We start from the raw sequence: 25,353 nt of genomic DNA on the forward strand, positions 1-25,353 counted from the left end.
AAGAGAGATATGCAGAGCAGTAATATAGGTTGTCCTTCCTTGGGAAATGTGAAAGATTCTCAACAGAAAATAGCCCTGAACATGACTGAACCACAGGTTGCGCTGGGTCCCAAGAGGCACAGAAGGAAGGATTAGGGTAGAGGACATTTCTCTTTCTCTCTTTTCTCTCTCGCTCTGTTTGTCTCTCTCTCTCTATCCAGGAAATACTTTGAGAGGATTGACACTACATCTCACAGCCTGTAGAGGACATGGGCCCATGAGGACAGAGAGGTAACAGCTGGCTCATGTAGTAAAATGGCTCATTTCCCCAGAGGAGAAGATGGGAATGGAAAAGAAGACAAATGTGGGGGAATAGAAGAAGAGGAGGAGGAGAAAAAAGGGAAATAAGAACTGAGCTACGAAGAGAAAGATGGGTGAAAAATGGCAGAGGAAACCACAAAGAGAAGGGAAGCTTAGCTGAGGAAGCAGCTCCTGCTGTTCACGCGTGCCACCTACAAGTCTCTCCTCCTCTCATTAATTTCACCATCACATGAGCTGCAGCCTAGATTCCTCCATGATGAAATATTCAGCTCAGAGGAGTCCAACTGAGATCAAAGCTCCTCGTTTACAGCATGACCCTGGGGAGAGCTACACAGTCACTGCCGCTGGGATTAACCAGAGGCCATGCACTGCTACAGTGTTGTGACAAGAAACCCACAGTGCTCTGCCACTAAAAGATTGGGGGTGGGGGAAGAGAAGCATTAGGCCTCGTTTTCCTCAGTCTCACTGTTCACAAGGACCAGGGTTGTGATAAGGGGGGTGGAAGCAGAGCTCTGGTAAGATGTCAAAAGGCACTATTCAGGTAGGGGCAGAAAGAGCTAAGGCCAACTCATGGGGGAAGGAGGGTTGTTGAGTCCAGCAGGCTGAAGAAGAATGTGGATAGGTACAAGAAGCTCAGAAGTAAAAGACAAGAAATAAAAACAGACTGGCACAGAGGTTATACCCAGATAAGCTTCCAAGTTTCTCCACAACCAGTCTGGTAGCTGAGCAACCTGTGACCCAGTGGTCTCTTAAATATGCTTACATAACCCTTAAGCCTAGGTGAACAGAAGTCTCTTTTTATCGAAGAACAGAAACCTGGTTTAAACCACTGTGGACAACAGGGTTCATGTATACAGAAGAATAACCTTTTGAGGCAGGCCACCTAGTTCCAATTCCTTTGAGTTAGCTGGGTACAACCTCCTCCAGTGCACACAGAAACATACCGTAAATCGCTGGGGATCTTGAAGTCAAAGCCCATGAACCTCACATCCTGTACTACTAGTACCATTTGCAGGCAGAGCAATCTGCTGGCCTAAACTTTTGAAGCACCACTACTGCAGATGGCCAGAGGCTATGCTGTAGCATTAGGACCCAGCAGCACTAGGTGACTTGAGGAGCCATGGGTAGTCGCATCTGAGTTTATATGACGGCTGCCTCCAGCCTGAGTTAACATTATTAACAACTTGTTGATCAGCACACAACTGCAATGCTGCAGACTGCCCTACTTAAGCCTTCCTCTTGGTCAGCTATCACTGACCAGGAGAATTCTCAGTTTCATAACTGTATGTTAAACTGGTTGGTGCTGCAAATTGTAACAACAGTTGTCCATCCACTAAGAGCTAGTGGAGGGGCGGGGGTATCATGTTTTTAAAAAAATCCCCAAGATCTCTTCTAGGTTTCTCCTCTTGATAGGAAGTTTCCATTTCCTCTATAGGTCTTAGAAATGACCAACTAATTACCACATTTTCCATGTTTCAAATTACTTGCTTTTAATGCCCTGTTAATGCCATCTTGGTTCTACTCTACATTTTTAATAGAGCTTTTAAAGGGGGGGGGTTTGTCCTTTATTGTACAATTGTGTAAAATGTACCTGATGCCCCTTATTCTAAAATTCACATGGAACGGAACTCCTTTTCTAGCAAATCCCTTAATATTTGCCCAATAACTCTTGAAAAAGAGGTGTATCCCAGTTTCTGAAAATTGGGGGGGGACACCCCATCCCTTCTTGACAACTGAAAACTGAGTCAAAATTAATTTATATTATGTAAGGTAATGATTAAAAAAATCCATTTGAATCTGCAGAAATATTGGGGCGGCGTTGATCTGATTTCCCAAGTGTTAATTAATTAACTATTCCTTTTTTCTCCTAAGCAGCTGGCATGTGGCGCCAAGGGATCAGATGCCGCTTCCTGCATTCATGTTTTCCTAATCAATGACCAGCTCCCCCCCCCCTCCATCCAGCCACCAAATCTTCTCCATTTAGGAAAAACAGCCAATGCAGAAACATTTAGGCTTATGTGTGTGCACATGCTGCTATCCATTTTTCATCCCTGGCGACATTCAATGGAATGTTTGTTGCAAGATCCTTTCCTAGTTAGAATAGGGCAAAAACAAATTCTCTGCACTGAATGACAGGGTGGCCAGCTTGTTTTGGGTGATAAATTGAACGCTATGCAAGGCTGTTACATCCCATAGCTTCTGAGGAATATTTTCTGCCGTCTCCTTCTGAACTTCCTTTGGCTCTGTGTAAGGAGGCCAGTTTTAAAGCTCTCCATCACCCTGGCCCAGACCATATTTCTTCCTTCTTGCCACTTCATCCTCCTTTTGCTCTCTCTGCTCTGTGCAACAAGCTCATCTGCTTTAGTTCTCTTTGTGTTCTTTTTTCACAGCCATCTTTTTATGCCACTACAGCACTGCTTCCTAAGCTTGGCACAGATGCTTCACTGCTATTCATCAAGCAAATCGCCTCTCCAGCAGGCAAAACAAATCTTTTCTCAAAACCTCTATCTTCCTGGCCTACCAAAAGCCAAAGAGTTCCATGGAATTGCCTGCCTCCCAGTAGCCCACACCTTCCCCCACACAGCCCAGCTGCCTTTCTTTCCTCGCCTAGGTACCAAGACCACTCAGCAGGGAGCAGGTCTCATCTGCAGCGCTCAGAGAATGCACATAATACTTGGAACCATCAGGACACAAAGATTCCCTAGAGATCATCTGGCTCACACAGTCCAGGTAATGTAACAAGATTATTTATTCCTAAACAGTATTTTAAAATCCAAAACAAACCCAGCCGACTGTGGTTTATAAAAGCCTGCAAAGTTGGATAAGCAATTGTTACTAATAGATGTTGAAAATCAACAGCAAAAACCAGGACGAATGATGAAATTCTGGTTGCCTTTATTTTTTACAAATGAATTTCGGTGGTGAGTTTGTCATATTCCTGTCTTTCTGAGGTTACTATAGCAGGATAGGAGCCACTCCATTGTGTTCTCCTTTCATAAGCTAATCTGGTAACAGTGAAAGCATGGCCACAGGGAAGAAGCCCATAACCACAGAAAAGCAACACTGGTGTGGGAAGGACTCATGTTTATTTTGTTTTTTTAAAGATATTTACTGAGATTTTACAAAAACATAAGTTTACAAAATAGAAAAAAGTCACATAGAAAGAAAAAGATACAAAAAAGAAGTCATAGAAAAATATAAAAAAGAAGAATAAAAATACAAAATACAAAAAACAAATAGATAACAAAGAATTAAAAACAAATCCGTTTTTAGTAACTTTAAAATCATTAGCTTGTTTCCTTGACCTCCTCACACCTCCCCTTTTGGTATTCCCATTTAAATAGTCAAATCAGCAAATCCTTACCCTCTTTCGTTTATCTTAACTCTATATCTTAACATATTATAACTCTATATCTTCATCCATTTATCAATTCATTTTTGCATATTCTTATTAACTTTGTTGCTAATGCCACTTATTTTCAATCCAACATCATTTTAACATTCATTAATTTTACAGTGTTTCTGAAGATAGTCTTTAAATTTCTTCCAGTCTTCTTCCACCAACTCTTCTCCCAGGTCTCGGATTCTGCCAGTCATTTCCGCCAATTCCATATAATCCATCACCTTCATCTGCCACTCTTCCAGGGTGGATAACTCTTGTGTCTTCCAATACTTTGCAATAAGTATTCTTGCTGCTGTTGTTGCATACATAAAGAAAGTTCTATCCTTCTTTGGCACCAATTGGCCGACTATGCCCAGGAGAAAGGCCTCTGGTTTCTTCAGGAAGGTATATTTAAATACCTTTTTCATTTCATTATAGATCATCTCCCAGAAAGCCTTAATCTTTGGGCACGTCCACCAAAGGTGAAAGAATGTACCTTCATTTTCTTTGCATTTCCAACATTTATTATCGGGCAAATGATAGATTTTTGCAAGCTTGACTGGTGTCATGTACCACCTGTATATCATTTTCATAATATTCTCTCTTAAGGCATTACATGCCGTAAATTTCATACCGGTGGTCCACAACTGTTCCCAGTCAGCAAACATAATGTTGTGACCAATATCTTGTGCCCATTTGATCATAGCAGATTTAACCGTTTCATCCTGCGTATTCCATTTTAACAGCAAGTTATACATTCTTGAAAGTATCTTAGTTTTGGGATCTAACAGTTCTGTTTCCAATTTTGATTTTTCCACCTGGAAGCCATTTTTTTTGTCCAAATTATAGGCCTCTCTTATTTGATAATAATGAAGCCAGTCTCGCACTTTATCTTTTAATTTCTCAAAGCTCTGCAATTTCAATTTGTCTCCTTCTTGTTCCAATATTTCCCAATATTTCGGCCATTTGGCCTCCATATTGAGCTTTTTCTGAGCCTTCGCTTCCATTGGTGACAACCACCTTGGGGTTTTATTTTCCAGTAAATCTTTGTATCTTATCCAGACATTGAACAATGCTTTCCTGACAATATGGTTTTTAAATGCTTTATGTGCTTTAACCTTGTCGTACCACAAATATGCATATCATCCAAAAATGTTGTTGAAACCTTCTAGGTCCAAAATGTCTATGTTCTCAAGATAATCTTTCAACCAGCAGAATGCTGCTGATTCATAGTAAAGTTTAAGGTCTGGCAGGGCAAATACACCTCTTTCCTTTGCATCAGTTAATATTTTAAATTTTATTCTAGGCTTCTTGCCCTGCCAGACAAATCTGGAAATGTCTCTCTGCCACTTCTTGAAACAGTCCATCTTGTCCAAAATTTGCAATGATTGAAACAAAAATAACATTTTTGGCAATACATTCATCTTTATAACTGCAATTCGACCCCACAGGGAAAGCTTCAAATTTGACCATATTTCCAAATCTTTTTTCACTTCTATCCAACATTTCTCATAGTTATCTTTAAATAAATTTAGATTCTTAGCAGTCATATTAACCCCCAAATATTTTACTTTCTTAACTAATGTTAAACCTGTCTCCTGCTGAAACCTCTCTTTCTCAATTGGTATAAAATTTTTCTCAAGGACTTTAGTTTTTGACTTGTTCAACTTAAATCCTGCCACATGACCAAATTCTTGAATCAATTCTAATACTCTTTTCGTACTAGATTCTGGCTCCTGTAACGTCAAAACTAGGTCATCTGCAGAAGCTTTCAATTTATATTGTTTGGCTCCGACCTGAATACCTTTAATTAGACGGTCCCTTCTAATCATATTCAGCAAAACCTCCAGAACCGAAATAAAAAGCAATGGGGAAATTGGGCAGCCTTGTCGTGTCCCTTTCTCTATCTTAAATTCCTCTGTCATCACATTATTAACTATTAACTTAGCCTTTTGTTCTGAGTAAATTGCACTTATACCATTTTCAAACCCTTGGCCTACCCCCATTCCCTGAAGATTTTTCTTCATAAAATTCCAAGAAATATTATCAAAAGCTTTTTCCGCATCTATAAAAATTAAAACTGCTTTGGTATTGATGTTCACTTGCAGCTTCTCCAAAATGTTAATTATATTCCTTGTATTGTCAGACAGATGTCTACCTGGGAGAAAGCCGGCTTGATCTTTATGTATCTCTTCAACTAATACCTTTTTTAATCTATTAGCCAAAATATCAGCAAAAATTTTGTAATCCACATTAAGCAGGGATATGGGGCGGTAGTTCTTAAGTTGTGTCTTTTCAGACTCAGTTTTCGGTATAAGTGTAATGTAAGCTTCCTTCCACGACTCTGGCGCCTTTTTCCCCTCCAAAATTTCATTACAGACCTCCTTTAGTGGCTGAATTAACCAGTCTTTCAAAGATCTATAGTATTTGGAGGTTAGACCATCCGGCCCTGGAGATTTACCCAACTGCATGTTCTGAATCGCACCTTCAACCTCCTGTTCTGTAATTTTGTGATTCAACATTATCTTATTTTCATGAGAGATTTTTTGTAATCCATTTGTTCTTAAAAATTGGTCTAGATCAGTCTCTTTCTGTGGCCCTTGTGTATATAGTTGTTTAAAATATCTCTGGAAGCACTTTCTAATCTCCAATGGATTCTGTATGTTCTTTCCTTCCACATCCAAATTTGTGATGGTGTTTAATTTTTGTCTTTTTTTCATCTGCCAGGCTAGCAGTTTCCCGCATTTATTAGCCGATTCAAATGTCTTTTGTCTCATCTGCTTAATTTTCCATTCTACTTCCTGATTTATCATTTTCATGTATTGTACTTGATATAGCTTTATTTCTCTCAGAATCTCTTGCGACTTTGGTTTCGCTCTTAATTTCTTCTCTCCTTCTTTTATTTTTTCCAAGATTTTATCTTTTTTCTCATTTTGAGTTCTCTTCTTTATTGCGTTCTGTTGAATCAGAAACCCTCTCATGACCGCTTTGCTTGCGTCCCAGATTACTCTTTTTTCAACCGTGGTATTCAAATTTATCTCAAAATAATCTCTCAAGATTTTTTGGGCCTTCTTGGTAACCTCTTGATCTCTAAATAAGGTGTCATTCATCCTCCATCTGAAGGAACCGATTGGTGTTAGTTTCATCTCCATCTTCACCGCATTATGGTCGGAGCAAGTTTTGGGGCAAATTTCCACTTTTCGAGTCTTAGGTGCCAGTCCTCTAGTTATCCATATTTGGTCAATTCTTGTCCAGGAAGGACTCATGTTTAATCTAGATCAGTGGTGGCCAAACTTGGCCCTCCAGCTGTTTTGGGACTACAACTCCCATCATCCCTAGCTAACAGGTCCAGTGGTCAGGGATGATGGGAATTGTAATCCCAAAACAGCTGGAGGGCCAAGTTTGGCCATCACTGATCTAGATCTTCCAATGTGACCAGAATAGCACAGCAGGGACACCACCGAAATGACTGGCTCCCATGCAGCAAAGGCAAGGTCGAAAAGACCCCTGTGAGGAGCAAATCTCAGGAAACCTGGATTCCAAGCCACCATATTCCCCACTCTCTACTCCCAGATCTTGCTCTCATCCCAGAGCTGGCCAGCACTGACTTCAAGAATCCCAGTTCTCATTTATTTTCATCTCATTCGCTCTAGCATATGCCTCCAGCTTCAAAACCGGATTTAAAAGGAACCTCTCATAGCTTACTTTTTCTAGCCAGGCCTTCTCATCTACAAAATCTGACAAGAACATAAACTGCATGTTCTGGTTCCATCTTAAAAGCTAACCTCTTCATTCTGTTCTTGCAACAGAGCTATTAGTTCCCCAGTCCCCTTTCCCCTTTTATCTACTTCCACCTCTCTTCTTACAAGGGGTTGGTCTAGATGATCCTCATGGTCCCTTCCAACTCTACATTTCTATGAATCTATTATTCTTTCGCAGGATGATAGGTATTCAGACATAGGCTTATTATGGCATTAGCCACTGCAGGGGGGCAGGAGAGCCACTTCTAAACGATCCTCCCCCTCTGAAAAGCAGAACCCTCCCTGAGCCTACCAGTTAAGGGCTTGTTCTGGGGTAAGCAGTAGAAATAATAGGGGAAATAATATAGATAGCTTGCTGCAGGAACTGGATTGTACAGCAGCTCCAGCGGTCATTGTGCTTACAAACACTGGGTTTGTGTGCCAAGGCCCCATGACCCGCAGTTCCCTAGTGGCTAATAAACAAATGGACACAAGTATTTAGGTTTATGGGTTGAAATAGGCCACAACTTTATTGGTTACAGATGTGAGCGGTTTTGCTTAGGAATTGGGTGAAGCCGACCCATCTGCAGGGAGTGTCTGCAGTGAGTCCATCTAAGGGTAAATCACCAATAGGGGGAGCCCTATGACTTACATCAAATAGGGGCACCTTGAGGGGTCCCCATTGGGGTCATGGAATGGCCCTAGCCCACGTCCAGGCATTGGACAGGATCCATACCCCTAGATCCCTTTAACAGGATATCCTTAATAAGGAGGGACAGGCGGAAGCTACAACCTCCCTTCCATCCAAACGAAGGCTTACCCAATGCCTAACCTCACAAAGTTGTGACGATTGCTACAAGGTAGGCAAAAACCAAATGGCTGGTGCCAATCTGCGAAGTGGAAAAAAATCCTACTCGGCCCCAACCATCTGGCAGCTGACATTTGTCCATAGCAAGGTCATGTCAGAGCAAAGCATAAAAAGAGGGCAGGTGGGTTGGGAGATCTGGCAAAAAGGTGAGAAAGAAGGGCCCCCCAGCCATGCCGTGGTTAAATCTCCCATGGCTATGCCTCCTACCAGTGCTGATTGGCCAGCAGAGCCACACTGGGCATGGCTCTGCCCAGCACTGATGACACGGCTGAGACGGCACGAGGGGGATGTTGACTCCCCGCCCGCACACCAGATCACTGAAGGGGCCCAGATGGCTGGCCACAACACCGCCCACTGAAAAGGTTGAGTGGACTTGTCTGAAGGAACTGTTTGTTTGTTTTCTCTAGCAAACATACAAACACACACATATTGTGTGCAGGTGAATGCTAACATCTGTGGCAGGAGACGGACAGAAACCAGAGGATTACATGAGATGGAGCCAGCTTGTTACTTGCAAGAACTGAGGGGGGGAGGACAAAGAATGTGGCAACTGCTCATCAGAGAAGCAGCAGGGTCGGGGAGTGCTGGCTCTCATTTACAGTGGAAAAATCCTTCCCTTACCTACACACAAACTATGAGATGTAAATCTAGGGATTCATCATTATTTGTTACTGTCCCCAGGTAAAAAGGCCCAAGGCACAATGTTAGCTGATTTAGAAGAAATTACTGTGACTGGTTCTTGTTATTTCCTGTCCATCCTGCAGCCACTTTTGGCACGCACCAGTTATTGGCAAAGCAGCAGCTTCACAGACCTCACTTCAGGGAACCCTGGGCCTGGGATCCACCTCATTGCACCTATGCCCAGGAATGACTCATGCATTGTTAACAATATTGTCTCTTCCCAGCACCTGCATTTGTCATTAGTTTTGAGGGGACACTGGGCAAACTGTTGTAGATGATGTGGTGACTCTCAAAAAAGCTTTTATTGATGGAATATTGAAGCACCCACATGGAGGAAGGAACTAGCCATACAGTGAAGAGAGCAAAGAGAAAGAACTAGCTGACTCCCACAATTTCACAAATGACACAAACCCACAGGGCATGAGTAGTCGGTATCCTAATACACAGCCTTCTTATTTGTATCTCAGGCTTAAAATGGGAAGTGCAAAAGCAGAACTCTAGCTAGAGTTCATTTAATCGTAATAATGTGCATAACTGTTCTTTTTACTCCTTGCAGAACTTAAAAGAAACACACACACCCCTCAAAAAACTACCTGTCCTCCAACCAGAAAGGAAATAGCAAAGGGATGTTGTTTTGAATGGTTTGCTCACATGGGATTCAACCAAACCGCAACAGGAGAGAGTGGGTGGGCACAGGTGGAATTTTTACTAAGGGAACAGCTACATGGGGATCAAAATGGGTGACGGATAGAATTACCCATTCTTCACTGCCTCTATTGCATCTACAGAAAACAGAAGCAGGAGACTCTTCCAGGTGGTTCGCAGTGCGCAGTCTGGGAGACATTTTGGATTCACAGCTGTCCATGGAGGCACAAGTTAATTCTGTGTCCAGGGCAGCTGTCTACCAGCTCCATCTGGTACGCAGGCTGAGACCCTACCCACCCACAGACTGTCTCACCAGAGTGGTGCATGCTCTAGTTATCTCCCGCTTGGACTACTGCAATGCGCTCTACGTGGGGCTACCTTTGAAGATGACCCGGAAACTGCAATTAATCCAGAATGCCGCAGCTAGACTGGTGACTGGGAGTGGCCACCGGGACCATATAACACTGGTCCTGAGAGATCTGCATTGGCTCCAAGTACATTTCCAAGCATAATTCAAAGTGTTGGTGCTGACCTTTAAAGCCCTAAACAGCCTTGGTCCTGTATACCTGAAGGAGCGTCTCCACCCCCATCATTCAGCCTGGACACTGAGATCCAGCGCCGAGGGCCTTCTGGTGGTTCCCTCAATGTGAGAAGTGAGGTTACAGGGAACCAGACAGAGGGCCTTCTTGGTAGTAGCGCCCGCCTTGTGGAACGCCCTCCCATCAGATGTCAAGGAAGTAAGCAGCTATCCTATTTTTAAAAGACATCTAAAGGCAGCTCTGTTTAGGGAAGGTTTTTAATATTTAATGTTGTATTGTTTTTAACACTCGATTGGGAGCCGCCCAGAGTGGCTGGGGAAACTCAGCCAGATGGACGGGGTATAAATAATAAATTATTATAATATTATTATTATAACGGTCTCCCTCTGGAGGTTGTGGAGTCTCCTTCATTGGAGGTTTGAAGCACAGGTTGGGTGGCCATCTGTCGTGGATGCTTTAATTGATATTCCTGCATCGCAGGGGGTTGGACTAGATAACCCTAGTGGTCCCTTCCAACTCTACACTGCTATGATTCTATGATTCTAGAACTTTTACATCTCCCCTACCCAGAATACGCTTCAGCTGCCTAATGAGTCAGGGATGCAGAGGAACAGGAAGTGGATACAAAGGCATTTCCTTTTCTCTCCACAGCAGTGTTCTCTCTGAGGCTCCTCTAAGAATCACAGACTGCACAAGGATAGAGCAGAAGAAATGTGTAACAGCACCACATCACATTCTACAAAGCCAACCCTGCATTTTGTGGTACAACTTGCAATGCCCGTTTTGAGGGGGGAAACACAAAGCATGCAGAAAACGTATGAGCCTGGGCCACATGCTACATAAAACCATAATTTCAAACAAACTATGGTTTAATGTAAGCGAGCTCAAAAGTTCTCACAGTGCTCCTCACTCACTCCTGCTGCTACTGTGCCACAGAAAAAGCAAGCTAGAGTCTGGCCTGCCACTTCACCTGACCCCAGGCTTTTGGTTAGTTTATCTCCAAATAATGACTGGCAACCAAAGTTTATTCTTGGCTTACCACTTGTGGATTATCTGGGGGAAGAAAACCACTTGCACAAGTTTGGACAACATAACAAGCCAGACTCTGGTTTGTTTCATCCACTGTGTGGCAGCAGGTGTAGCAAGGGAGGCACACTGCAAGAACTGTTGACCCTTGCACATCAGCATGCAACACATTCATATTAAACCACAGTTTGTTTAAAAGTATGGTTCAATGTGATCTGTGAGGTGGACCAGTAAAAATCCATTAATTACCCCAGCCTCTTCCTGGTTAACTCCTCAAAGCTATTCTCCAAGGAAAGGCTGATGAAGGAAAAGAAGAATGCCCACAACAACCAAATCAGATGGGAAAGACATTTCTGTCATTTTGCTCCAACCTGCTGGGATAGCAAAAGCAGGGCCCACACATCCAGGTTGTAATATTAGACTCCAGGTGATGCTTACCCCTGTGACCTTCCCCTGATAAATCCACTCAGATAGGCTTGCAGCTTCAAACACAGGTAATTCTATGCCTTATTGGCCTTAGCAAACAAGAAGAAGGAGAAGTAGAAGCTTCTCCATCTAGCTATCCCAAACCTGCCAGTGCCATTGGGCACACATGACCTTTGCAATGGTATTAGTTGGAAGTGATTCTCTATCCTGCCTCTTAATTTTGATACTTCTGTGCAGAGGATCCAGGTCAGGCTCCAGGTGTTTAACTATCTGCACAGAGCCAAATCTTGAACAATATCAGCACATGCTTAAACTTACTTACGCAAGGGATGAGCCTCCAGCATTGAACAATCCACACAGTCATCTAATGCAACCCACAGTATAGGGTTAGTAGCATCTACATATTAGTTCTCTCCTCCGCCACCTCCTCCTCTCCTGATCAATGCATGCAATGTAAAGTTGTATGCTACCAGAAGAGAGCAAGTGATGTTCAGAAAGGGCGCTTGCAGAGGAAACTGCTCCAAGTGATTCAAGGAAATGTGTCAATATATAAGCACCAATGAAAAGTGGTAACTTGAAATTGGATCGAATTCCTGAAGCCACAAGCCTCTTAAAAAACTTCCCTACATCACGTTCTATATCCACTCTCAGAAGTAGCATGCATCTGCATGCCTCTGTACACCAATTGTTGGGCCTCAGAAGAAGGGAGAGTGCTATGGTCTGCTTGCAGACTTCTCAGAGGCATCTGGTTAGCTGCTGTTAGAATAGGATGCTAAACTAGCTGGACCTTTGGTCTCATCCAGCCAGGCTCTTAGGATTTTATACTGAAGTATCTTCTACAAAAGCACCCCCAGTGCCAGAAATGCTACTGAAAAAGGGTGGAAGGAAGTACAATTGTGGCAGAAGTGTTTTAAAGGACTGAACCTTATATTTTGATACCTCAGTGGCATGGCAGGAGATCCAGAAAGCACCACACCTTAGCTGAACACACTTGCAAAAGTCACCACAGATTGACTTGAGACTGATGAGATAAATAGTAAAGCAAAATTGGGGGGAGCGGGCCCCTAAGAGGGAGCCCCCCCAAAAAAGTCAGTTGAGTACTGGGTATGCTTAGTGGGCCTGGTTTGCTGACTGAATGGAGGAGGGGAGGAATGGAATGGAATGGCTGGAATCCTATCCATTTTGTTGCAGGTCTCACTTAGGATGACTACACTTTATATAGATGTTCTCATACACTGGATGCGATTCAGACATCTTCCCCAAAGCAGGTGTTTCTGCTTTATGAGTAACACAATTTCCTAGCCTTTGAATCACAATGGGCAGGATTCACAATCAATACATTTTGGTATGCAGTTTTAACTAATGTTTATTGCAATCAACATCCCCCAGTATATGAACCTTTGCAAATAATGAATGTTGGTTGGACAACTGCATCACAAAATCCAGATACGTGCAAATTTTGCAGGTTTTGGTTCTCAAATTGTTTCAGAAAGTGCAAATTAGATAGATTAGCCTCAAAGTGTACACTGAATCCAATTTCTCCCCATTCTCTAGCAGTATATGGAGACAGCAACTGCTCTCTTCATTGTGGTAGCACAAGTGTTTCAGGTTCCTTTTGAATAGTCCCTGTGACATCACTGAAAATGAGAGAGACAACAACCCTGCCCGTATCATATTATACCAGTGCTGAGCTTGTAAAGAAGGGGCCCCATGAGAGTCAAAGCAAGCCAAGTGTGGGAGAATTCCTTTGACAATTTTCGGACTCTGACTTGAGACCACAGCAGAACTCAGAGCCCAGGTTACTCTAGCAAGAGATTTTCATTGGGATTAACCAGCATCAGCCTCCATGCACACCCCCTTTTTGCATCTCCTGCTTTGCTATCTGCATTGTTCGTGTGTGTGTGTGTGTGTGTGTGTGTGTCCCAAAAAAGAAATGAAGGATAGGAGACAGCAGCATAGCTAACTCTGTAACAAGGCTATGTTCCTTATTGAAAAGCTACCTCTCCATTCATTATGCATCAACTCAATTTTGCACTGTTGTTTTAGCATTGCAGGGATTCTCACAGAGGCCAAGATGTGAGAGAGGCACATTTTCAACTAACTGTCTAAGTAAGTTCTGGGTGTGACCTGGAGGCAAAAATACAAGCTCAGGAGAGAATCTGGAATTTGCCCAATGAATTTAATATGTATACAATTAGAGAGTGGAGTAGGGCCAGTATTCTCAATGTAGAAGATTCTTTCTCTGGAGGGATCAATGACAGTGTCTCTCTGGACTAAGAATGGTCACCTGGTTGGCAACAGATCAGGCTGTCTTCTGATTTGACTCAGTGACACCAATATGGAAATATACCCAGGGCTGCAATGTCTCTCTGAAGAAGAGGAAAAAAGAGGGCTGGTGCATATTTCATTGTATATGAATTTAAAACTGAGTTGAAAGGAGGCGGAAATAGCCAGGCAGCAACTCTATACATGCAATGCATAATTAGCATTGTGCTTCTATCCTGAGATCAATTTCTATGAATTTTTGTTAGATCTTTTTCTTTTCTATTTGGCAGCTCTTAGAAGTATTACCTCCTCTTTGCCAACTTTTACTAAAATGTTCTCATGGGGAAATTGACAAAATGGTTGGTATGTTTCTGAAAAACTGTAATATCCCTCAAAAACCAATGACCTCATTATGTCCCTCTGTAGATGCTACTTGATATATGTACTTTCCTTCTGTACTATTCATTATGTATATTGTTGGGGTGGGGCACAAACTAGGTCATATTCACCTATAGAATCACATTCTCTCACGGGAGCATCTGGAGTCCTCCTTTGCTAGTTTCCCCATAATTTACATTGAACGCATAAACGGACTACGCATAGTTCACATGATGGAACAGCTTCTCAGAGAGGAAGTCATAATCTTCCACACTATGAGTCACGGCGACACACTCAGAAGTGAGGAAGGGAGCCTTTTCTTGGCAATGTTCTCGTGAACCACTTTCACTCTCCTTTCAGGCCCAATTCATGTATCAGTATTGCAGAATAGGAACCTGTTCCATATGGTCTAGTCTCACAGTGTATCTATTTCTAAAAACAACAACACCTTGATGGTGACGCTGGTGCAGATACCCACGTCATTCGCTCAACTTCGTTATTCCCCTTTTCAGACGTTTCTCAAGCAATTGGGACTGAATCAGAAGAAGTGACGCCACATAATGGTAATGTATGAACTGAGCCCCTTTGAAGACCAAAGTGGAGTTACATGAGTGATTGCAGGCAGCAACCATTTTAGGAGCATTCAATAGACGATGGCCAACACACTGGTCCTCCCCAGCAGAGGGAGGAATGGGGGAAGAACGGGGTGGGGGCAAACAGGCTTATGCATGCTTTGACCCAGAATGCAAGCCCTGCAGAAATGGGGTGTTGCCTGTACATGACTGACTGTTTCTTCTTCACAAATCTTAAAACATTTCAGTTTACACCCAAACCTACTCCTGAATAATTTTGCTTTTGAGAACATTACAGGGCTATCAATTACATTGCCTAACAATTTTAACAATTCTGAAGGCCATCCCGGTTGTGCTCACTTTCGTCACCCCTGAGCCTGTCGCTGTTGCTTTTGTACCATATATTCTCCAATCCTATTTTTTTAATTAAAAAATATATTGCTGTAATTAAAAAAAAATCTGCCATACCTTAATGAACACAGAAGTGACCAAGAGCGATCATGCATATTTGCACACAGCGGTCATTTTCGAAATTGTCCAGGTGAAGTAACATTTAAAGATGGGACTGAAGTGAATCATTGGCAATGGAAACAGTGATAGAAGGTCAAAGTACTGGCATATGTCTCTTTCTTGCATTTCCAAACGATGGCATGTATAACATTATTGAAGTGGGACCACTGATTTACATGGGCTGACTGCCCATGTAAAGGGAAACGCTCTAGTAAATCACCACAGCGTGCTTACACAACCCCCCACTTTTCACGAGAGGAAGCATTTACTCTTGCATGCACAGAACACACAAATAAAATGCTTGCTGCTGAATAACTGTCATGGACGGGTTGGGCGCAGAAGAATAATGGGAGGAACCAACTGGTGAGCCCCAAGGGAAGAAGGCACAGAGCCCAGGGATTGGTGGTTTTATGATGAGTGGTCAGAGGAGGATCGAGAAGACTAGGAGGAGGGGGAGGTGTCAGAAGCTGAAGAGGTAACAGGGCTTAGTCAACTGAGAGAGTCTGTACCAGAAAGAAGTCCAGAATCAGTCAGAAGCTGAAGCAGGAGAGTGGGATGAGGGAGGCCAAGAGGCAGATTTGAGTCAAGCTGGTGCAAAATCATGTCTCCCCCCTTGCTGTGACAAGCTCCCTTTCTCCCTGCCCTCCTAGAACTATGAGAAGCATGTAGTGGGAGGAGAAAAGGCAAGCACATAGGCACAGTCTCCAATTGCTTGGGGGGGGGGGAACCCAAGTGAGGAAGAGACATAGCTGGCTGTGGGAAGGAAAGAACCTTTAGTCTCAGCAACTGCTTCAGGGGGACAAGACCGGAGTTGCTGTGCTCATTAGGCCTGACACTCCTGCTTTGCTAATAAAAAGGTAACTTTAGCCTGCTCAGTGTGATTTTCTGCTGGCTTGCTCCTGTCAATAATCAAAGCTAAAGTTCCAGTGTTTCCCCCTTTTGTTCATAATAATAATAATAATAATAATAATAATAATAATAATAATAATTTATTTATATCCCGCCCTCCCTGGCCAGAGCCGGGCTCAGGGCGGCTAACACCAGTAAAATTACAATAAAAACATAATGAGGGGCAATTTAAAATACAGGTTAAAAATACAATTTAAAATGTAGCCTCATTTTAATAGTAGCCCATAGATCAAAACCATAAGGGGAAGGAAACATAAGAGTCCAAACCAAAGGCCAGGGGGAACAGCTCTGTCTTGCCAGCCCTGTGGAAAGGTGTCAAGTCCTGCAGGGCCCTAGTCTCTTGTGAAAGAGCATTCCACCAAGTCAGGGTGAGTACTGAAAAGGCCCTGGCCCTAGATGAGACCAATCTAACCACCTTGCAACTTGGGACCTCCAAAGTGTTGTCATTTGTGGACCTCAAGGTCCTCTGCGAGACATACCAGGAGAGGTGGTCCCGTAGGTACGTGGGTCCTAGGAAGCATAGCCAAGGATTTGTCAAACTGAAATCCTATACTCAGAGAAGTAACCTCAATAGTGTTCAGTCGGACTTGCTCCCAGGCAAACGTGTATAGTGGTTGCAACCTAAATGAGTAATTTGTAAGAATATGGTGATACTAAAGTGGCTAATGAGATTGTGCAATCTGAATCCCTGAATAGTTTATGAGCATCACTTCTGGCAAGTTAAATGTAAGATTGTAATATGACACTCCAGAAGAAATTTGAGGAGCTGAAGACAGAAATGCTAACAATAAGGGTTTCATGCTTTTATTTAACTACATCAGGAGGAGGAAGTCAGCTGGGAATTGGGTGATGGAGTCATTAGACCATCAAGGTGTAAGAGGAGCAATCAATGTCATCAAGGCCATGAAAGGGAAGCTAAATGAAATCTATGAGTAGATTGATACTTGCTTAGAATATGGTGGGACTACATGTTTACTGAAATTGTTGCACATACACTGTGGTGTTTATAGTGTGTAATTCACATTCACCTTGCATGATTGAGAAAACATGCATAGTACAAATGAAACAGGTGCAAATGCAAATCTTGCCAGGAACCAGGAGTTCCTTTTCCTTTCTCTTGAGCAATATTCCCCAGCTCCCAGCCAGTAAATACAATATACAGAAGGGCTAAATTGGGTTCAGTTTCCCAATTTTCAATAGGAGTGGGGGATAGGATTTTAACGGGGATAGAAACCTAAAATAATAGCCAAGCATTCCAAGGTATAGCCTACTTTTCAATTTTGATTTGAAGGAGCTGATTACCAGATTAATGTCATCTCACTTGTCAAATTAACACTGTATCAAATTGAAGGAAATTTAATTGCAGATGAAATATATCATGGCTATGACATGGATAAGAACAACAATTTCCAAGAGATAAAAAGGTTCAAAGTGTTGTCTGAGAAGTTTAAATTGATAAACATATTGGGGGACAATATAACAATCATCCAAGAGTTGGGGAAGATCTTATACAAAATAGCTGAACTAATCCATGTATGTAAACACCACTAAAACTGGCTCCTGAAAGATGGCTTGAAAAGAACTAACATAAATACTTTTCTTTTAGGCAGCAAAAATAATCTTGAACATTGCCATCCAATAAGCATGACTTCAAGTCAAGAGCAGTGAAATTATTAAATAATGTGGGAATCAACAGGATTATCAGACTCACTAAAAATATGGTAATTTGAAGAACCATTAGCACAGTTTCTGCAAAAATAATTGGAGTTATTCAGCAGAGCCTACCAACACAAGGAAAAGGATGTTCTAGTTCAACATTCCTCACCCTGGTGCCCTCCAGAACCCTGTTGGTCATATGTACATAGATTCAAAACTATAAGAAGATCTCAAAATATACGGGATAAAATGACAGATGACAGCCAGTGTCTTCAAGTGCCAATGAACATATGCAGACTTGGATAGGTGGGGGAATCCAATTTACTTACACACACACAATTGTTGTTTAGTTCATCTGTTTAATGACCTCTGACTACACAATAAACTGGGTGACTGCAATGAAATGCTGTATGATCAAAAATAGATAACTGAATTCAAAATCTGCCATTTTATAGAGAAATCCTCAAAGGGACACAGAACCAAGATGATCAGAGGATGCAGCCTCAAAAAAAGGATTCCTTTGAAAGATGGAAGTGACATGTGAAAGTGTTTTTTTAAAAAACACCTTTGTTTCAATACAACATCAGACGAGAATGATGCACTGTCATCAAATAAATCCCTAGCATTGTTATAGATGCCCACAACACCTATATATCTGCAGTATAACATTTCAAGTGCAACAGGTACAACTAGCTGAGAAAATAACTACATTTTCCCAACAAGAAACCACTGCAACTAATTACAAGATCCAACCCCAGTAATGACAGCTGGAAGCTCAGCTTCAACTATTTCTGTTTTTCTAAGACTGTGAGGTGATTTGGTTTTTTGCAGAATTTTGAGTAGGCCTGTTTTAGAGGGGTTCAGACATTACTGCAGAAGTGCCGTCAGCCAAATATTAGAATATACTTCTGCCATTTGGCTTCTTGTAACATTTGTATTTCTAGTAACATTCAAAGGAGAACTTTCGCATCTCACCCTGTGGTCAAATACATAAGCTCCTAAAGTGCCACCAGCCAAATGAGAAAGTGACTGCGCTTTTGACTCGCTGCTTTTCTTTGACAACATCCAAAGCAGCTCCCAGTAGGGAAATTTAGCTCTGAACGTACCCTGAGAGAAAGACTGAGCTCTGGGAAATGGCATTCTCATGGGCGTCTACCCATAACCCCCAGCCCCTTAGCCTCCCTGCAAAATAAGCAACTTGTTGCAATAAATGCATATCCATTGCAGTCTATCAGTTCTCTATCTCCCCTCAATCCCCCTGTGTATCTTTGCTGGCAAAGATAGACTAGTGGCAAGAGAAAAGGCAGGGACCATGGAACCATCTCCATCTTCCTAAATTCTTACTGGCTTTCTGTAAGATGTAGGATATGCAGATCTGTAGCTTAAATGCTCACAGAAAGCTAATGCACACAGCAAGCTATGCATGTTGGCTGTGACTCTGGCATGAAATTGTCACACAACCTCAACCCCAATCTAGACTCCCTTTTATAACAGCCATTAACCGCAATACCTTCTGTTCCAGAAGGCTGTTGGAATCAAACAGCCACGGTTGTTTGTGGAAACCCTTTCCCTGGGCTATACTAACATTCTCTAGCAACTAAGTGCAAACCAGAGAGGCTAGGTTCAAGCTAGAGAAGCAGGTTCTAGGCACACCTAATGGTCTGCTGGCTAAGCTACCCCACAGCAATCCCACTGTATTCTTCCTCTGCAGTAGCTTAAAAGGCTAGAACTGCCTAATGCACACTCTTTCAGATTCTCATCTGTGGTCATTCAAACGTTTAATTATATGGACTACAGCACCATGAAGAGGTCCAGCCAATAATGACCCCACAAGACTCACAGGAAGTGACAGATTATGCCTGGAAATTTCTAAATGAGTCAAAGCAGATACGGAGGGCTGTCACAGCTAACTGTACAAAGATGGGAGGAGGACTAAGGCACAGAGAAGGCCAACTTTCTCAAAGGTGTCAGCAGTGTTGCTAAAAGGGAGCCTATGTTCTCTTGAGCCCCCACTTGCTGCTTTAATTGGAAGGAAAACATATATTTCTCGTCCTTATAGGTAGCCAGACTTGACAGCAGTGGGGCGGGATTAAGTCCTGAAAATTAACCAAGGCATTTGCAGCAGAAGAGATCAGGAGGGGCTGCAGCAGCAAAAGAAAGTGCCTGTCAACAAACTGTTCAGCACTCCTCTTTTATATCAAACAAGCAAAGGTAGTGGCATGAACACCAAATACCTAGGAGCTGTAAAGTTCTATGTTCCATACGAATAAAGAGAAACAATTAACAAGCCAACCATTAACCCCCAAAGAAGTACATGATATTAACTGATGCCAGAGAAGAAAACCGTGTCTCACTGCTGAGAGCTTCCAAAGAACCACCAGGTAGGCAGAGACATGACAACCTTCAGTATCATTGCTCTGAAACTGACAAAACTGTGGTCTGTTTCCGCAGCTGCAAGGGAAGTGTTGAAGTTCTCTGCCTGCAGTTTTAAGACAATCAGTTCTTCTATCCTTTATGATCACACACAGGTTATTATCCGAAGAGCAGAAACCCTGAACTGCATTGTTTTTTATGAGATTTGGCTTGGGAAATTCTTCCATTGCATTGGATACATGGGCCACAGTGCAGAAAGCACACCAATATTGTCAAACGCCATCTAACCTCATGCCACAACAGGTATTGTTTTTATAACCATAGCATGCAAACAATAATGGGCCAGTTGCACTAATTAAGCAGTTCGCTGCCAGTTTTTATTTGTGCCCATCTGTCTGTAGAGTATACACACAGCATATAACCACTGCATCCGTGTTTCTAATGCCAACTCAATAGTACACTCACATCCTCGTTCTAACTAACGCTGTTACATAAGATGCATTCTTGGAAAAATTAAGTGCTAACAGCAGCATAAAGGACTAGCACAATTTCCCCCAGCCAGTCATAGGGCACAATCTGCCTGGAAGTTATTTTGTGCAAGCCCCTGTGAATTAAATGAGACCTGCACAAGAATGAAGATTCATTCATTTCACTGAGGCTAGAGCAGGGGTGCATCCTAGTATATTGTACCCCCAAACCTGCTTTGTTTTGGTTGAACATGCCCCATGTCAGTGCTATTTTTCTAGAAAAAGAGATGCTGGAACTCACCATGAACGCCTCCCTTGTTCTCTTATAATGGCAATGGCGCTCACCTGAGAGGTGCCAGAACTGAGTTCCGGTGAGTTCTGGCTGAAAAAGACCCTGCCCCCAGTAAACCCATTTAAGTCCAAGTCCTAGTACATTGAACACCAACCTCCTAGATACACAATATTAGAGGAAGTGTGGGTGACTTATTCTTCATCTTCCTCACTGTCCTTAAATTCTGAACAAAGCAGGGTGGCATGCATTTATCCCCTACATAGAGATGTGCTCTTCCCCCATCCTGGTGCGGAAGTAATGTGTATCTTCCTATGGGAAATATAGACATCACCTTTTTTTGGAAACTGGAGAGAAAAAACATGAGTCACTCACACTTCCCCTTCCACAGCTTCTTTCTTAAGAATATTCAATGTTGTCCCTGTGGTTAGAACAGGCTAGAACATTTGCCAGCTCTAGTCATCATTTGCCAGCTCTAGTCAAGGTCCAAGAGAAACTTCTCAAGGCTTAGAATAGCTCTGGTCCTCTGTGGCTTTTTTTGCAAGCCCCTAAGCTTGCTCTGAGAAATGGCTGGATCATCCATTTTGCACAATGAGTAGGACTTCCACTTTCACAAAAGACATAGGTGGTTGGTGAGGGAATGAGAGCTCCACCCTGGCTAACGCAGCCTTAGACATGGGGCAGTGTGTGGCCTCTTGGATGGTGAGAGTACCTTCAATTCTATGCCAGAAAGAAACTTGCTTTCCTACCCACCTGGAGATTCAAGTGTGTGTTTTCTAGATTTAGGAATGTTCTCAGAGAGAACCCGAGTTCAAATACATCATGCCAGATATATTAAATCCAGTGCTAGCTCTTACATACAAATACGACAACCTTGCATGGATACAAACATAACAATCTTTTGGCACCAATCAGTATTCCCTACTCCTGCACCAGTGTTTATAGTCCTTAAAAATAAAAATAAAAACCTGTGTGAATCCACATGCCCATTATTAGTAATTAGCAAACATCCCAACAACTGCAAGGTGGAAAAGAACAGAGGGTTCTAGCCCTTTCCCCCCTCCTATACTTCTCCATCCACTCTCCACTGTCTATCACTGGGGCCATTATCACAGGTGGGGCTCAGGCCCTTGATAACATACATTTGCCCTGCCACCCAATCCAGAAGGAGCATTCAGAAAGGGGGAGGGGAGGGACAGAAGCCGGGAGAGATCTAGCAAGTCTCCACTTCCCGTTTTTAGACAGGTATTGTGAACCTTCTTATTCTGGAGGGCAATTTATAATTCCAACTGTGGTTGTTGGAGGGTTTTTTTAAGGTTTTGATCCCGATGTGTTTTACATTTGAAATTTTTAAATGCATTTTCACTATTACATTTTATTTTTGTGCAACTATTAAGTATTATTTTGAAAAACGTAATATAAATTATATTAACCAACTAATAAAACGCTCCACATTTCTCCATTCTGAACTCAGGTCCTGATTTTGCAGGGTGGGAAGTACAAAAAAATATGCCTTCCTTCTTTCACCCTACATCTGCTTTCAGCAGGGGAAGATGGAACCTTGTTCTACTCCTCAAGGAGCCACACAGTCTCCCAATAGGCAAGTCTGTCTCCACTGACAGCACAAAGGATAAGCGCTTTACTTTTCCCTACAGGAATGAACAGCAGCCATTAGTGCAGAGGGTTAAACCTGACTCTAATGATTCCAGCACCTGTAGAAAGAAATGGGATTCCTTCTCACCTTAGCCCTACATTGTAATCACTTTGTCCCAATAACTTAATAGAATTCATTCAGAATTGATCCAGCCATTATCCATAGGATTCCACCCTTTCATCCATTTCTTAGTCATGCTAGAGCCTGGCTGTCGACCTTTAGTTTTGCTGGATGATCACTTTGAGATGGGATGGAGGGATGGGGAGCACAGCAAGCCAAGGCAACAATCTGCATTGCCCCAAATACCACATCCAAGTGCCGCAAAAGCAACCTCTCTTGGCTGGCAATGGAGGAGAAGAAGACACCACCCTTTGGAGGGGCAGGTTTGCCTAAGCATCGTTAGCCCCTAATCTAAAGCGTGATGGAATGTTAGAAGAATATGATGGGACACTAGGGAAAGTGTAACAAAAGGAGAAATTGTTGGAGATGAACTGGGGTTTTTTAGACAGATGATCGCTATGATTTCCATTAATAATGAAAATGAGGTACAGTAGCCTTGTGCATTGAAACAGGGATCCCACATTGAAGGCTATGGTAGTGAGGTAGAAAAGTTCTGTGTGGTTACACTGCTCTATCTGCCATAACTGACAATGGGCCCCTCATGTACCCACAGGGCTCAGACATTGTGGCCACTGTCTATAATACTTTTTTTATTGTGCAAAGGGCACTGCAATCCTTGTCTCATTTATCCTTCCAACAAACTCACCCTATAAGCCATGGTTTGTTTATTCTCATTTTACAGATATAAATTAAGTCTAAAAGGATTACTAGGATAACTTGCCTAACGTAATCCCATAAGATTGTGGTTGATCTGAGATTACAATCTGGATTGTCAGGAAGGGGGGAGGGAAGCCAGCACTTCATCTACAGGATTAAACTGCTCTCATCACGACCAAATTCCCACATTTTATCACATTCCTCTCCCTAAAAACAAAAGGAGCATTGCAAACTCACATGAAACAATAAATAAAGCACAAACAACATGATACTTCAATAGATTCTCAGGATCTATAAACAATTACAGTAAACAGAGAGGAGTTTGGCTGATTCGCTTTTCATCTATCCATCACACATCTGTCTCCACCCATCCATCCTACAGTTTTCTTCAGTACCCACTTTTACTAACATCAAATATCTGCAGTGCTCATGCTTGGTAATCCGTATTTCAATAGTGAGCTTGATCATTTTCAATGTATGTATTTTAAGAAAATCGTATTTGCAAGTATGTACTGTATGATAAGAAAGGAACCAGCAATGTAACCCGATTGACTTGTTACACCTGCATTAACTCATTGGTTTCAAGGGACTTGCTCTACCTTCACTTTCCTGTAAACAAAATGTGTATTCCCTCTCACACATGGATGACAAAATTGCACACACATACGCTGTGTACAACACAACTACACTTTAAAAAGACTTTCTCCACACACACACACACACACACAGCACACCTGCTCTAGAATACAGCATCTCCCTGCAATCTGCCTCATATTTTAGCCCCTTGCACTTGAGTGTGTCAGGATTTTTAGCACATTCCAAAATAACAATTACCTCTCCAGGCATAATATATGTTGTCCCTAAACCATATTCTGACTTGTAGCAGACACTGAACTTTTCTAAGCAAGGTAGGCATAGGTTTAGAGTCTATGAAACCCAAAGACCCATACAAGATACAAAGTACTATACAAACTATTATAACAGAAAGCAAGATCTTTTACATACCGAGTTGATGTGAGGGAGGCAGCGGCTGCGGATCTTGCATTTTTCTCCACCATCAGAGGACCTGAGAAGCCCCCTCTCCCCCTGCAAGGCCCAGCAGAGGCAGATGAACCCAACATGCCTCCTATATCTCTCACCACCCTATGCCACTCCCAAAATACTACCCTGGGCTCTCTGAACATATCTAGGACTTGGATAGTAGATAATGAATAGCAGACCCATGAATGAATGAAGAGGGGCACTGAAATCTCATGCTGGACCTCAAAACTGGGAGGGTGGAGGAGGGGAAATAATGTGCTCAGTGGAACATCCCTTTCTCTTGATTTCTATCTCTAGTATGGGGGCTACACTTGGCTCAGAGGGCCTCTATTAGGTTGCTCTTTGCCCACCATGTGCCTTTTCTAGAGACTAGGCTGAGGTTGGCTCCTCCTGTCTCAACACTACCTGACAATTCCCCCGTTAATAAGGGCCTTTATTTTCTGCGCAACTAGCTAGACACAGTGCTTTGAAGCCCCACTCTCCACAGCACACCTCTGGGAACCAAGTTGATTGCTGACTTTCCAGAAGGCACATGAAAAGCCTGGCCCCATATGCCCCTCTGCCTGAAGAAGGGGAAATGAAGGCATGACTAACAAATGCAGTCTCCAAAACCCTGAGCCAGAGGAAATGAAAACTGATGCTATCGGTCCTCCTCGTCCTCTCCTTCCTCCCCACCCTCCCCCCCACCCGTCTTTGCATGGATGAAAGACAGCTGGCTTGAAAGAGCAGCTCAATAACAGGTATTAGAGGTAAAGTGGGATGGGGGAGAGAAGGGAGGAATAAAGAAAGCAGGAGATGCTTGGCTTGGTGAGAGGCAACTGGCCCCTGCACAAGGGAGGCTTGCATGTAGGGAAA

The 25,353-nt window shown here is 42.6% G+C and overlaps 1 protein-coding gene across 2 annotated transcripts in view; it reads right to left on the reverse strand.

Annotated features, from left to right (window-relative positions):
• CACNA1A (calcium voltage-gated channel subunit alpha1 A) overlaps window positions 1-25,353 on the reverse strand; it is a 253,987-nt gene that overhangs the window by 180,759 nt on the left and 47,875 nt on the right. The window lies entirely within an intron of this gene.

Source organism: Podarcis filfolensis (genome assembly GCF_964270895.1).
Source record: "Podarcis filfolensis genome assembly, chromosome: 2".
Taxonomy (NCBI): Eukaryota; Metazoa; Chordata; class Lepidosauria; order Squamata; family Lacertidae; genus Podarcis; species Podarcis filfolensis.